We start from the raw sequence: 15488 nt of genomic DNA, 5'->3' as shown, positions 1-15488 counted from the left end.
AAATAAATTAGCAGGGTGTGATGGTGCACGCCTGTAATCCCAGCTACTTGAGAGGCTGAGGCAGGAAGTTTGCTTGAGTCCAGGAGGTTGAGGCTATAGTAAGCCATGATCATGCCCCTGCACTCCAGCCTGGGGGGACAGAGTGAGACACTGTCTCAAAAAGAACAACAACAACAAAAATAGCATAAAATGTTGCTGAAATTATGTGCAAAACAACAAAGCAAAATGCTGACTAAAATTGCGAAATTTAAGAGACCTTACTGCCAAACTAGCTATTGAGGAGCTTACTGATTAACTTTCTAGAAAACAGGAAAGAATACTTTTTAAAATAGCTGATTGAGAAGAGTTTTTATTAATGAACTACATATGTATCCACTGGAAAAGTTATCTATGAATATATATGTTATTTTGAACAAGAATATATTTAGTCTGGTAGAAAGTTAAACTATGTGAAATCAAGATTTCATCAAATTGAGCAGTACTAAAGTGTTTTTGTTATCCTTTCTTTTACTAAAAAGATAAAAATCCCCTTTCCTCCCACTTACCTCTCTTTCCAAAAGAGGCTGGAAGAAGTTCTTAGACCAGGAAGGCACTGGGTAGGAAGTTATTGTGTAAGTCCCCCTGTCTCCTCTGCCAATGCTTTTTAATCCTTATCTACCAATCTTCCCTGCTATTTCATGAAAAGAGGATCCCAGCTGTGCCAAATAGTGTGGTAGCTATATAATCTAGAAACAATCCACAGGGGGTTAGGACAGAAATTAACAAATCTATTTTAGCTTGAAACCTTACTTGTAAAGAATATCAACCAGTTTCCCAAACATCTACAGACCAGACAGAAACGCCATCATCTCACTTTATAAGAACCCAAGTGTGCGGGCTGCCATGATCAAAATCTTCTAGAATTGGATTTTGCTCATCACAGCAGTGTCCACCTTCTATGAGGACTAGAGGAGAACAAACACAGGACTGGGAGGGAGATGTCTTAGGTTCCAGTACTGAATTTGCCACAAACTAGTTGTATGATCTTTGCCAATTTCCTGCAAGTCTTTGGCCCAGATTCCTGTCTATAAAATGAAAAAAAAAATTGAACTAGATTCTGTAAGGATCTTTCCAGTTCTAATAAAATGGCACTGTATAGCTATATTTTCACACTATAATTAATAGGCCACCCTCTCCTCATTATCCTGCATCCAGTTAGATTCATTGACACTTGTTTCTTTTTTTGCAGATGCACTGAGAGATGGTGTTGGGGTTGGGAACCTAACTCATTCCTGGTACCAATCACTGGTCACTTCTTAGATGCAGAGTCAACTGAATGTGCTTTCGGGTCCTACCTCTTTAGGTTCTTGTAGAGCAACCTCATACTAAAAGTATGAGGAAGACTAGGTGAAGAGCTCTGGGCTGCCATGTGTGTTTGTGATGTTCCCTGGAGGACTCAGGATTCATAAATCAATGGACCTCACTCTCTTTAATCTTTGGGAGTTATATGCGTAGTGTCAACATTTAACAATTATAACTAGGGTTCGGGGGGCAATTTGAGATAGTATGTTGCAAAACATCACCAATGAGACCTGACATGTGAGAGAATTTTCCTGCACTAAGAATGACAGCAGATGCCACATTGAGGAGCTGCAAACTGGGAGCAAATCCACTCCATCCTACTATGAGCCCTTCCTGTTTTGTCAGCTAGCATGGTTTCCTAAATCTCAAATTGCAGCAGAACTGTTCTGCAATTCCATGGCTAGCTATTTCGGGAGCCTAACACAGCAGGACAAATGTGCACAAGTCCACACAGTATGACAGAAGAATTAAAAATGTATTTACCATCTGTTGGTAGTTTCCTTGCGGGTCTCTTTTCTTTTCCTCTCCTGCAGCCACAAATAGGGTCTTCTCACTTCCTTCCAACTTCAGAGAGCTGGGTTCTCTTCACATCTCTGCAAATGCAGGGCTTGGTTTTTTGTTTTTTTTTTTTCTCTTCCTTTTTTCTTCTTCAAATTTCCCAGACTGTTGAACTCTGGTCTATTTCAGCTTCTAGAATCATTTCCCTCAAATACAAAGTGGAGTGAGGCTGTGAAGAGGTTATAGTGTTTTGCACATCTTGTGTGGCCAGGCTACTTTCAGACACTATGCTTCGATTCTGGTTACAGAGGACTCTGGGAAGCTTGCGAGTAGAACAGGAGAAGTTCAGCCCAGAGTAACTGAAGGAAATTAAGTCATTAAATTAGGCTTGAGAATTCATGTTGGCCCTTTACAATCTCCTTCGTCCTTACCGTAATGGGACACTTTAGACAGGATTTTAATAGGAAAGGGTTCTAGGGATTCAAGCATGAACTTCAAGTGAGAATCATTTCCAGCCCATGTAGTAGCATGAGTAAAAATTATAAGCTGGAATAGAGTTCTGTTAGTTGGGAAACCACTTAGGTTGATCTGAAGCCAATTCGCTTATGGAGAAATACTCAGTTCTCAATGAGCATCACTAGCTTTAATTTCTGGGATACAGGTGTTATTCATAATTCCTGTATAATCCAAAAACTAGAGATTGGATTAAAAATGATCCCTTAGCCAAAAGATTGCAATGCAGTGTTATGACTCTAACTGTCCTATTTCATTCAGGTAATGACTTGTTAACAATTCTCAGGCTGCATAGGTGGATAACTTCACTTTGAAACCAGTGCTGGGTGACCTTGAACTTTGGGCAGGTCCTTTAAACGCCAAACCTCAGTTTAATCACCCAATAAGTGAGAATAATGATCTCTATCTCACAGTATCATCATGGGGATGAAATGAAACGACATCTTGCAAAGCCTGAGTGTGAGACTCAGTTCATTCCAATTCAGCTTTAATAGTCATGTCAGACACTAATTAAGGGTCAGGTAAAGAGAACATGTATTATACCATAGTGTGGACCAGATGGATTAGTTCTGGATTAGCTCCTAATGAGATAATCATTGTGTTGGGGGCTGATAGAACTTTGCACATAGTAGGTTCTGGAAAATATTATTGATTAATTCATTTAATAGTCAATGCCTATTTAGTGGGTGTCTATTGTGTGCCAAGAACTATTCTAGATGAATGGGCCAGACAAAAAAAAAAAAAAACTCTGCCCTCCTGACAATAAACAAACAAAGTAGATGACACAGAATGTTATAAAGCAACACATTTATGGGATTAATGAGCAGGGCAAGGTGGATCAGGAAAGTGAGGGAGTAGAATTTTCAGTAGGGTGTTCACAGCAGGCCTCACTAGGAGGTTGATTCTTAGAAAAAATAACCTGAAGAAGATGAAGGAGTGAGCCATGTGAACACAAGAGGGAAAAGCATTCCAAGCCGAGGGAACAGCTAATACAAAGGCCCTGAGGCAAGAGAGCAGCTGGCTTGTTTGAGGACCAGCAAAGAGGACAGTGAGGCTGGCAGTGTGGGAGCAAGGACAGGGATAGATGAGATGAGAAAAGTTGAGGACCTGATCAAGGCCAGCCTTGTAGGCCACGAAGGGCTTTTACTTGACCATGGGGGAGCCCTTGGTCTCTGAGCAGAGCTGTGGCATCAACCTACGCAAGCAGTAGACTGGTGTGGGCTGGTAATTGGGGAAGCAAGGGCCTATTTAGGAGGCTGTTGCAGTCACCCTGACGAAGGACAGTCGTGGTTTAACGCCAGTGGTAGCAGTCCCAGGGCTGAAAAATGGTCAGATTCTGGATATGTTTTGAAGGTATATTTAAATGGATTTTTGGCAAATTGGATGTGGGGTCTGATGAGAGAGTCAAGATACTGCCAACGGTTCTGGGCTTGAACAGGTGGAAAGATGGAGTTGCCATTTTCTGAGATTTGCATGTAAGAACTGCTTTATCCATCTCAAGAGGACTTCCTTGGTATTCTGGCTTGAGTGTGAGGCCTCCCCTTCCACTCGCTGAGGGAAACTTCTTGAAACAAATGAGCTTCTCGTTTTTTTTTTTTTTTTTTTTGAAAAAAAATCAGAAAGACCAAGGTCTTCATAAGCACTTTGATAACACTCAAATAGACAGTAAAATAAAGCCAAACAATTAGCATTGTATTTCCTCAATATCAAATTAATTTAGTTTTTTCGGTCTCTTCTTCACCCCAACCTCACCCACATGCTGGAAGCCTACTTCTGAAGAGGGAAGCTGCTGGTGCACCGGGCGCCCAGCAGAGGGAGCTGAGGAGGGCTAAGGAGGACGCCAACATCAGCTGAGGCCCCGTGCAGGGCTGTAACGTACTTGTGCTCTCTGACGCCTGGGGCCAGAAGCCAGACGTTTTTTCTGGGATGACGAGGAGGCGGTTCTAGAACTCTGTAAGTTTTCTATTCCATTAGACCTTTTCTTTGTTTATTGGTATTGTCATAGGTGCAAGACCAAAAGTACATCCAGAACAAATTACCTAGGAGTATCCGCAGCAGGAAGAGGTAGGGCCATATATGTAAATAAAGAGAAGAAAGGAGAATGCAACAGACCTGGAATCATGGATCTCATCAGGAGGGTGTATTCGTCTCCTAGGGTGTCTATAACAAAGTACCACAAACTGGCTGGCTTAAAACAACAGGTATCTATTCCATCCCAGTTCTGGAAGTTGGAAGTCTGAAATCAAGGTGTCAACAGGGCCATCCTTTCTCTAAATGCCCTAGGAGAGGAGGCTTCCTTGCCTCTTCTAGCTTCTGGTGGTTGCTAGCAATCCCTGGCATTCCCTGGCTTGTGGCAGCATATCGCCAGTCTCTGCCTTGTCTTCACCTGGTCATCTACCCTGTGTCTCCTCTGTTTCTGTGTCTTCTCTTCTTATGAGGGCAACAGTTGCATTGGATTTAGGGTCCACCCTAAAACAGTAAAACCTCATCCTAACTAATTACATCTGCAAAAATCCTACTCCCAAATAAGGCCACACTCATAGTTACTGGGGTTAGGACTTCGATGTATCTTTTGGGGTCACAATTCAACTCATAACAGAGGGCAGTGGAAAGTTACATGAAGAACTGATCAGTGAAGGGGAGTCACATAATTGGAGCATAAACAAAGGAAGCGCAGTTGCACGCTGAAACTGTAAGGGAGGTCAAATGGGTTTGGGAGTAGCAGGAAGTATTCAAGTAAGAGAGCTCCCACTTAGGATACTCTCTCCATCTGTGCTTATGGCCCTGTTTTTTTCGGTTAGAGGTTTAAAAAAATATTGTATAAATAAAAAGAATAAGAAAATAGCACTTCTCTGACTCACACATTGGGCAGAGCCGCAGACTCCTGTGATAATCAAGAAAGACTTCACAGAAGTGTTGATGCTTGAGCCGGATCTCAAAAGCATGAAGATAAAATCTCCATGCAAAAAAAAAAAAAAAAAAAGGAGGGAGGAGAAGAAAGGCTTTCCATATAGAAGGTATCTGCACACGCATAATGTTATTTAAATGATATCTCCTTCACCTCTTTAGGTAGGGAGTAAAGTCTTTAAAAGGCAAGGCTCTTGTTGTCTATTTAACCCGTATTACTCAGACACAGTATTTAAACAATGAAGGGGCAAAAATGTTTCTGGTTTTAATAAACGCACAAATAAGCACATGATAACCTGGAAGAACACTAGGGGCATATATCAGGAGGAGTTAATTACTGGACACATTTGCCAAAGCACAAATATGGAAACCCCACCCTCAGCCAGATCTGGAGAAATCAAAGAGTTGAATGTGGTATAAATTCCTTTGCCCTGATTGCATAAGGAGATCTGCCAACATTTTTCCCTCTGATATATTCCTTTCTGCACAAAGGGTCGAACTGGGTTCTTAAAAACCCAATCATGAACTGAGATATGCAATTCTGAATCATCATTGTGATCTAGGAAAATTAACTCCTTGCTGATCTTCCCAGATAAGCAAACAATTGTGATCTAGGAAAATTAACTCCTTGCTGATCTTCCCAGATAAGCACCCAAGCTTGTTGCCTCCAAGATCTGCATCAGGGTCTGGCTAGTTTCTGTCTTAGAGCAACTCCCCTTTTTTGGCATAAGAATGTACAGGATGCCAGCAAAGTTCACACTGGGTCATCTAAGTCTCTTTAAAGGCATGATGATTCATTGTTGGGGGTTGGGGTGAGAAGGTAGTGAGGGGAAAGGAAGTGCTAAGCCAAGGGGCGGAGCAATCTAATTATGAAATTGACAGCAGGAAAAGCTAGCCCTGGGAGTGAAGGGTTCACCTGTTCTTACTCCTGGTACTCAAGCTACAACTTTTAAACTGGAATAGGTGTGGGGAGTTAGGAAACATATCCTGTAATTTGACTGGCTCTCAGAGGAAACGCATCCAGTGCCTCATATATTTTTAATAACTGTGATGTATCAATTTTCTTAACTCATTTATGGTTGCAATTTTTTGAATTTTTGCAGTCAGACCTTGACGATGACCTTGAGCAGTAAGATATAAATAACTCCCACATGCTTAGCGTTCCGATAATGGAACACTAGGCATAAATGTTAACATCTGACAAAGAAGAAAAGCTCTCTCATGACAGTGCAGTTAGCAGAATAAAAATTTGGCTGTAGTGGTATGAGTGAATAATTTGTCTTCTACTTGATTTACTTGTATTCTAGCTGACAGGGTCTTCCATTCTGTGCATTCATTTTGTACTTAAAAGGGATTGTTTGTAATGTACAGTTTAAGTCTGTGTGCTATTATTCTGCTCTGTCAGAAAGCATCTGTGGCAGTAGCCATCGTTTTATGCCTGTGTCTCAGACACAAAGCAAATCAGTATCTTCAGTCGCCAGTCTTGAGAGCTTCCCAGATCTCCCAGCAGTTAAACTTTGGAGAGGCCTGACAGAGAGGGGTTCTGCAAATATCAAACTGCCTGACAACCCTCACTGAAACCCTGACACAGGCCGTTTCCTTGGTGAATTCTAGTTATTTATGTCAAAAAGCAAAGTTTGCCAATGCATTTTTCTCTAACTCTCCCTCTTTGGGGGTAAACTTGGTAAATTCCTCATTAAATAATTTTCTTAAACTCTGACCCTCATTCAGATCAGCTTCTCCTGGCCAATATTGACTCAAGAAAAATAAAGTAACTAAGAGAGCTTATAGCCACATATTTTAATGTCATCAAGTTAGAACAACAAAGAACACTGCTTCACTCCTTCCATAAAAATTTGGTGTTTATTTTTGCAGCCTGTTGTTGTTCATGATCTTATTCCGAAGGCACCCTCAGCTTAACATGCACAACCCATCAGCTGCCACTACCTTCAGTTCAAAAAATGGTGGTTTCTGGCTTTGATTTTAATTTGGAAAATGTATTTCTTTTGAGGAAACAAAATGCCAAGTTGTTAATGAAATGCTTTTAATACATTTCCAAATGCTCCTGGCCAATACCAAAGTTCAACTCATTCATTCTAAGCCTCAAAATGTTGTCTGTTTTCTTTCCATGTGAGAAGAGCTATGTTCTTTAGATGACTAAGACCATAAATTATGATACTTGCCTTACATTCAATCTTGGTCAGAGCTGCATCGATGAAAATTTATCTAGGTCTTGCTTGCAAAATAAATAATGATGGTTACAAATAATCTTATTTCTTTTCAGAGCATCCTATGGTACTAAATATATTAGAAATGTTTTTTTTAAACAGATTTCCTTTTTGTGGCCTTGATGTTTTTTAGTTAAGCAAGAAATTATATAATTTTCATTATCAATGTCCAAAGCCATCTGTCACTAGAAAGTATCGGCCCCAAACCATTTAGCCACAAGCAGCAAAACCAGCTGTAACTCTAGGATGCTTGTGCTTGTGCTTTCGAAAACAGAGCATAGGTTTTCCATCAGCCTCCCAGGGTGACAAGGTACCAGAGCTTGAGAAGACTGAGTCACAGATAAGCCTAACAAATTTTTGTTTCGCAGGCCTGTAACAGATCTACCAGTGAGATCACGCATTCACTGACAGTCTACTCTCAGTGATCATTATAACAGAGTACGGTAAGTTCTATGTTACACAGTGTAAGGGGGGAACATGGGGAAGGCAGAAAAATAAGTTATTTACCACTCCCACTGCAGGGAGCCATGCTGGGAGTCTAAGGTCTCGAACTGGGTTCTTAGAACCAATTCCTGTGCCTTCTCAGCCCCAATATCTGTATCAGTGTTGTTCATTAGAAATGAAATATATAACCCTTCCACACATGTGATATTAAACTTTATAGTAGCCACATTAAGAAAAGTAAAAAGAGGCTGGGCGTGGTGGTTCACACCTATAATCCCAGCACTTAGGGAGGCCAAGGCCCAGGAGTTCAATAGCAGCCTGGGCAACATGGTGAAACTCCGTCTCTGCAAAAGACGCAAAAATTAGCTGGGCGTAGTGGCGTGTGCCTGTGGTCCCAGCTACTCAGGGGGCTGAGGTAGGAGGATCACTTGAGCCCAGGAGGCGGAGGTTGCAGTGAACAGAGACTGCACTACTGCACCTCACTGTAGCCTGGGTGACAGACCTAGACCCTGTCTCAAAAAAAAAAGTAAAAAGAAACAGGTAAAATGAAGTTTAATAATATATTTTATTTAACCCAATATACACTATTAAAAAATAACCCAATATTTTCAACATTTAATCAATGTAAAAATGGAGATATTGCATGTGTGTATATATAATACATAAAATTAATATGAGAATAATGAATAATATATATTATATGTGAAATATGTATTTTTTTATACCAAGTTTTTAAAATCTGAGGAATATTTCACACTTACAGCACATGTTAATTTGGACTAATTACACATTTCAAGTGCTCAATAGACATAGTGGATAGTGAAGACCTAAAGTACCTTTTTTCCTTTGTTTTTAATTGTATACAGAGTCTTATTTCAGAGGTGGGTACTATGAAATCATAGACTGTTGGCAGATGTTTGAGTACAATGACTTTAATTTCACTCTCGACTAATGCTAATGTCATTTTCATTCCCAGGAAGCCTGTCTTGCTACAGTTTGGTGGAGGGTCAAGAAAGATGATTCAGAAGTATGTCTTTTAAGAGTCTTGGTGCCACGCACAGAGCCCAGTGACTTTAGTCTGGGTGTGGCGAGCTGACCTCAGAGTCTATTGTGTGAGTGTTTTTCACTTTTGTTTTGAGTTTGTTTTACTTTTCTGGTCTCCCCAGCTTTATTTGTGAGTGCAATCTAAGGAAAGTATATTTGTTTTGCAAGCACACTATGGTTCGCTCAGATTTTTAAATGACATATGTAGGATTACACCCTCTTTATTCTGTCAGTGTTTCCATTAAAAATTCAAACTTTCTGGGATTTATTACACAGCCATAACAAATTGCTCCAGGCAGAAACTTGGCAAACCCTCTTTAGTGTGGGAGAAAAATTCTTTTTAGCATTTTAGAAAAGATAAAAATAAATAAATGTTTACCAACTCAACTTACTCATGTGATTTTGTGATAGGGAAGACATTCAAATAAAATACACATTATATCTTCACATTTGTTTGTCGTACAAATTTGAAATATTAATATTAGCTTATAAGTCAACTTTTGCTCAAGAGTTGTACAATTGTCCCCCCCGCCTCTCAAATTTTTAATGATTCTAATGTTTGATTCTCATATTTGGAAGTCTGATTGCTATGATTCTGGCAGGTGCTGGACTGCATCAACTATGAATCTTTGTGTTTCATCATGGTAAAAATTAACAGTTTTCCAAAGGTAAGATCTGTTCTTCTCTGATCTCCTTGCACACTAAAATGTCTTACTCAATTTTATATTCTCAGGTCTTAGTTATTGTAGGTGCAGAATAAATGACTGCTTGTAAATAAATAATAAATATATAAACATATTATCTAAGAATAACTTTGAAAAACCTTTAAAACTATAAAAATGCTCTGGATCTTTAGTCTGTAAATTTCCCTCATTTATGAATACCTCAAAGCATTACTGAAACAATTAAATGACTCAATGTTATGAAAGCACGATGTGGTTCCATAACTTTTTTGATACTTGGCTTTTACAATTACATAGTTGTTATGACCTGGTAAGCCTATCTGTGTTTGCTCAGTTGATTTGCTTCATTTTGAACCACATAACAGGCTACTTCCAATGAAAACATATACTACAATTTAAAATCTGTCATGATTTGGAGAGACCTGTGCACTGGTTTTATTAAGCACTCTTGTGCTCCCTCTGCTGCCATGAAGAAAACGTTCATGTTCAAGACCCCAGTACATTCCTCAGCAGAGCATTCTCTTTTGGCAATAATGATGCAGATGTGTGCACTTACAATGCAGTAGTATTTATCCAAAGCATATAACGTAATAATTTTTCATTGAAAAGCACAAATTAATAAGGGCCGTACTTACTAAAAAGGAGCAAAAAAGAAATAAATAGAGGAATTAACTTCTGCACCTGTGCCCAAATTTATTTAGGTTGATCCCTGTGGTATAGACCAGTGTCCTTCACATGACAATGTGTTTAGGAATCACCCAGGGGCCTGGTTCAAAGGCAGATTCTGATTTGGTATGTCTGGGGTAGAACCCTTGACTCTGAATGTCTAAAAAGCTCCCAAGTGCTGCTGTGGCTACTTTGAAAACTACACTTTAAGAAGTAAGGGTGTAATATGTAATTATATAATATATACTTGCTGGCCCATTTAACACCTTCAAGAGTAGATACCACCAAAACAGTAAAATAGATATGTGATTACAATTATTTTTCATGGTATTTAAGCAATCTATGACACAGGATATCAGTCAAGCTCATCAGGCCTTATTTATCGATTTCCTGTAATTTCAAAGGTTGACTTATGCTTTTACAAACATAACACCAGCCTTATGAGTAGACTATAGTACTATATATTTGCCTACTAGCTTCTTGGAAGCTCTGCCCTTTTTCATTGAGTTTTTATTTGCACATGAAAGTCTTGTTTCTAAAGAATCAGTGCCTGTTATTTGTGATTGTACATTTAATATTTTGCCATCTGAAAACAAAATATTTCAGTACTAAAGGTAATGAGACGGTTTCATGAGTATGGTGTTTATGTTGGATCTTGCAGGAAGAAATAATTACAGATTTTGGTGGCAGTTTGTGGCTTTAAACTTAATGGCTAAGAAAGTAAATGACACATTTCTTATTAATTGTTTTTACCATTTGGGTAATATACATATTTAGCTTCCTTGAGAGAACATTTAAATTAATTGACTAACTCTAATCTGAATTACGTGTTTTAATTTAAGGTTGTTAAAATCACGTAAATTAACTGCTTGTGCCAACGTAATAATTATAATATTAGCTTTTTTTTAACTGAAAATTATCTAAATGTAAGATGTCTAAAAATAGAGTGGAGGTGGATTGGACAGTTTGCAGATTATGAGTTGGAATAAAAACATCGCAGTTAAGCCAAAAACATGGCAACCAATATTTTCTGTTATAAAAATATTTGAGATGAATTTAGTTTTTATGAAAGCTGTCTGAAACTGAAATGAATAGCAGAAGCTTTCTGTTTATTCACAGTCCAGTAATAATAATACCTGCAGCACAAAGCATACGTCTTTTCTATACAAAGCCAACAAGCTTCTGCTCCTTTCTGAAGTCGTCGTTGCCAAGTAGGGTGTTGGGGGCGGGGGTGAGGATAGGGGTGAGGGGACATTTTACCCGGTTATACTCTTACGTACTAACCTTCACCTTGACAAAGCTTGTCAACGAAAACAAAACCAGTCAGAGCCTTTTCAGGAAACTGATGTTAACTGTCCACTAGAGGCTGTAATGAGACCAACAATGTCACTTTAGACCAACCCGAGGTTTAAACCGTAACAATAATCGATTTTTAAATGGAAAAAAAAAGTTGTAGAAATGAGTAAGAGTGAACAGTAGTAGTTATACTTCAATAGCCATGTATATGTGCACGGTATTTCAAAAACGTGAGAAAAAAATATTTCCGGGGCTCTGCACCTTCCTCGCTCGTATGTTTATTTTTATTTATGAAGCACGTAGGCTCTTGCAGGCCAGAGTTGTGTAAAAACTGACACTTTTTTTTTGGTCATCCTGTGCCCTGCCTCAGTTGGTGACTAACCGTTAGGTCATAAGTAAACTCAGCCAAAAGATCTCTCAAATACAGCTCACAGTCAAGACTGGTAGCTTTCAGAAAGAAACTTACGCGAAGGGATCATGTTTCCAGACACTTAGTTCTAAGCACCTGAAGAAGGTCAAATGTCGCCCGACACCTACCGGCCTTCCAGAATCATCTGCAACAAGAACGCCGCACTGAGCGCCCTTAGTCTGGAGGCGCCTCCTAAGTCCTCCAGGTGCCACACCTGTTGGCAAGGTGCACCCATCCGAAGAAGATTCCTTCGCGTGGAGGTCACACCTGGCGGCGGGACAGGCGGAGGGGCGGGGTGGTGGGAGTCGGGGACCGCACTGAAACCCTGAGTCCAGATTTAAGTTCCTCGTCGATTCTCGAGAACTGTCATTTGATGCTCCGGTTGCTTTCTCTGTCTCCTACACTGGTTACCTCATTTCCGATTAAATTAATGATCCGAAATTAGCTGCGAGAGGAGTGCGCGGGTCTCCTTTCCAGGCTAGAGCGGAGTAGTTCCATATCAAAGCCGATTTCCGGACCTGCGGAGAGAGAAAGCGCGCAGGGTCGGGCGGTCGCCAGCGTTCGCAGACAGGAAAGGTGAGGGTGCCTGTGCAGTCGGGGGACCCCTTGAAACTTTCCGGAGTTGCACGCAGAGGCAATCCCCGCGGCCCCCCGGGACTGGGTTCCGGAACGCCGAAGCGACGCCGGTTTGCGGCTTAACGTGCAGCTGATGATCAGAGTGAGCCCTTTTAGACGCTGCTCGGAGCGCTGGGGACCAAGGACACGTCGGGATTAGAATTGGCCGACCTCCCCTCCCCCCGGGGTGTTTCATCGGCTCCCAGCTGAAGCCTGACAGCCCTTGGGGGAGTCCCCCAGGTTGCCTGAGTAGCGCCCCGTTGTCGCTCAGTCCCCTCCAACTAGGTGCAGGGACCCAGGGAGGCGCGCGAGGACCGACCCGTCACCGCTCAAATTACCTCATCGCCGAGCTCCCCGCCCCCTTCCCAAACCTGGAAGGAACCTTGCCCTCCGGTCCGCGTCTCCCCTCCCCCGCACCCCATCCCGAGTCACTCTTTGGGAAAGGTGCCCGCCTCCTCGGGCGGCGCGCAGCGAAGGGTTAAGGGCGCGGGCCGGCCGCCGCGCGGTGCGCTCGCCGTGCTCTGTGCGGCTCGCCGGGCCGCCCGCCAGAGGGTGCCCCCCACCCCCATGAAGTCGGATCCTTGAGCTGCGGCGGCGGCAGCCAACTGCTCCATATTTGGCTTCTATTACACATTTACATACTGGAGCGAGCGAGCGAGCGAGCGCGAGAGAGCGCGAGGGAGGGAGGGCGGGCGGGAGGAGGGAGGAGGGAGGGGAGGGGAGCGGGAGGAGGGGGAGGAGGAGGAGGAGGAGGAGGAGAGAGCAGAGTATACCGCAGACATCATTTCTACTACAGTGGCGGAGCCGTACAGGACCTGTTTCACTGCAGGGGGATCCAAAACAAGCCCCGTGGAGCAGCAGCCAGAGCAACAGCAGCCGCAAGACATTGTTTCTCTCCCTCTGCCCCCCCTTCCCCACGCAACCCCAGATCCATTTACACTTTACAGTAAGTGGCTATTTTTTTTTCCTCCTCTGATTCTTTCCCCCCTCCCCCATCCCCTTTTTCCCTTATTTAGATTAAAATCCCTCCTTCCCCGATCTCCCGAGAGGGGCAAAAGCAACAACCAGCAAACAAACCCAAAACCCCAATCGGCTGCACGGAAAACAGCTGGAAGAGGAGCGAAGGAAATCGACGCGTCGTGTTCTGTGTGTGTGCGTGTGTGTGTGTGTGTGTGTATGTGTGTACATACAACCGTCCCCGGCTCCAGGTTCCCGGGCCGACACCCCCACTCTGGGCGCAGGGGCGGCCGGCGGGGGGACTGTCAAGGGCTGGGTGGGCGCCCGCCGGGCTAGGGGGCGCGCCCGGGCGGGGGGCGCGGGCGGGGAGAGCGGCGGCGGCGCCCCGCTCCCCCGGCTGCTGGTCCGGTCGCGAGTGCAGAGAGCCATGTCCTCCTCCCTCCGGGTGGCGCTGGGGGGAGGCGGCGGCGGCCGGGGTGGGGGGGTGGTCCCTTTCCCGGCCGCCCTCTTCCCATTCCTCCTCCCCGGAGAAGGCGGCGAGAGAGAGGGGGTCTCGGGGAGGGCTGGACTTCCCCGCGGGTGGTCGCCCGGCCTCGGCGCCCTGGGGCGGGGGTCTCCCCTCGGAGGGCCGGCCTCGTCGGGTGTGCGGCTGCGGGCGGGGAAAGGACTGCTCCTGCAGCCGGGACGGGACTTTGCGCGCGGCGGGGTGCCAGGCGGGGGGCGCAGAGGGGTGGCCTCGGGGACCCCGCGGGGGTAGCGGGTGTGCGGGTGCCTGGAGCGCGGCTGGAGTGGCGGTGACGGCCAGGCCGCCACCGCCGCCCTGTTGGTGCTGCCGCTTCCTGATCATGTGCACCGGCAGCCGCCGCCCGGAGCCGGGAGCCCGCGAGCGCCTCAGTCCGGGCCGGCGCCCCCACCAGCACCCGCGGCAGGAGCCGAGGAGCCGCGGCTGGCGCTGCCCTGAGCCGGGAGTGAACGGCTGCGCGGCTGCTGGGAGGGTGAATGAAGCCAGGAGGAGGGGAAGGAGGAGGAGGAGGCGGCGGCGGCGGAGGAGGCGCTGCGGGGATTGGGATGCGCCCTGGAGCCCCACTGCTCGTTCACTCTGGGCCGGGCCGGAGACTCTGCCACTCCCGGGGGCGCCGCCGCCGCCTCCTACGTGGTTCCAGTGCTGCGCGCAGGCCGGTCCCGCAGGGGGCAGGGAAGGGGGCCGGACGGGCGGAGCGAGAGGTGAGGCGGTGTCGGAGCGCGGCGTGAGTGTGAGTGAGTGAGTGTGTGTGTGTGAGTGTGTGTGTGTATTTGTGTGTGCGCGCGCGCGCCGGGCGGGGGGCGAGGGCCGTCGCGACGCGGAGGGCCCTTCCTTGGCTACTTGGCTGACTCTGCAGCGCCCCGACCCCTCTTCAGCCCCCAGCCTTCAGGCTGCCTTCTTAAACTCCGTGGCTTGTGCTTTCATTTTATTTCAGACCACGTAGGGGGCTGACTGAAAGGGATGAAACAATTCAGGTTTTCTAGGGAGATTGAGCAAGAACCTTAGTGGGGGGTGGAAGTAGGGTGGTGATCGAGACTCTGCCAGAAAACAAAACAAAACAAAACAAAAATCAGTTTCTAAGGACGGCGGGGGTTCGGTTCGAGCCGGTGGCTGCTCTGTTTTGTTTTGCTTTCTTGGTATATAATCCTACAGATAAAAGGGTAATATAAATATTTGAGAAGAGGGAAATTGCTGAAGAGTAGTAAGGAAAAAAAAAAAAAAAAAGCCAGTCGGAAGAAGCTGGTTATATAATGCGCGATGTGGCTAACAAGAAAGGCAAGCTATTTTTATTTTGTTTACCGTATGCTGTGCAGTAGGGACTCCTCCAAACTGGTTCTGTCTCCGAAGAGATTCTTAGCTTCCCT

General features: G+C 44.5%; 1 long non-coding RNA gene across 1 annotated transcript; it reads left to right on the top strand.

Annotated features, from left to right (window-relative positions):
• Positions 1 to 3837: 3837 nt before the first annotated feature.
• LOC116459740 (uncharacterized) lies at positions 3838 to 9358 on the top strand. The gene is made up of 3 exons (XR_004245665.2): positions 3838 to 4305; positions 7856 to 7930; positions 8908 to 9358. It is a non-coding gene; the product is annotated as an uncharacterized LOC116459740 (long non-coding RNA).
• Positions 9359 to 15488: the final 6130 nt, after the last annotated feature.

This window comes from Hylobates moloch, unplaced genomic scaffold (assembly GCF_009828535.3).
Source record: "Hylobates moloch isolate HMO894 unplaced genomic scaffold, HMol_V3 SCAFFOLD_20, whole genome shotgun sequence".
Lineage (NCBI taxonomy): Eukaryota > Metazoa > Chordata > Mammalia > Primates > Hylobatidae > Hylobates > Hylobates moloch.
Note: the sequence above shows the minus strand (reverse complement) of the source record. Positions and strands in the feature narration are given on the sequence as shown.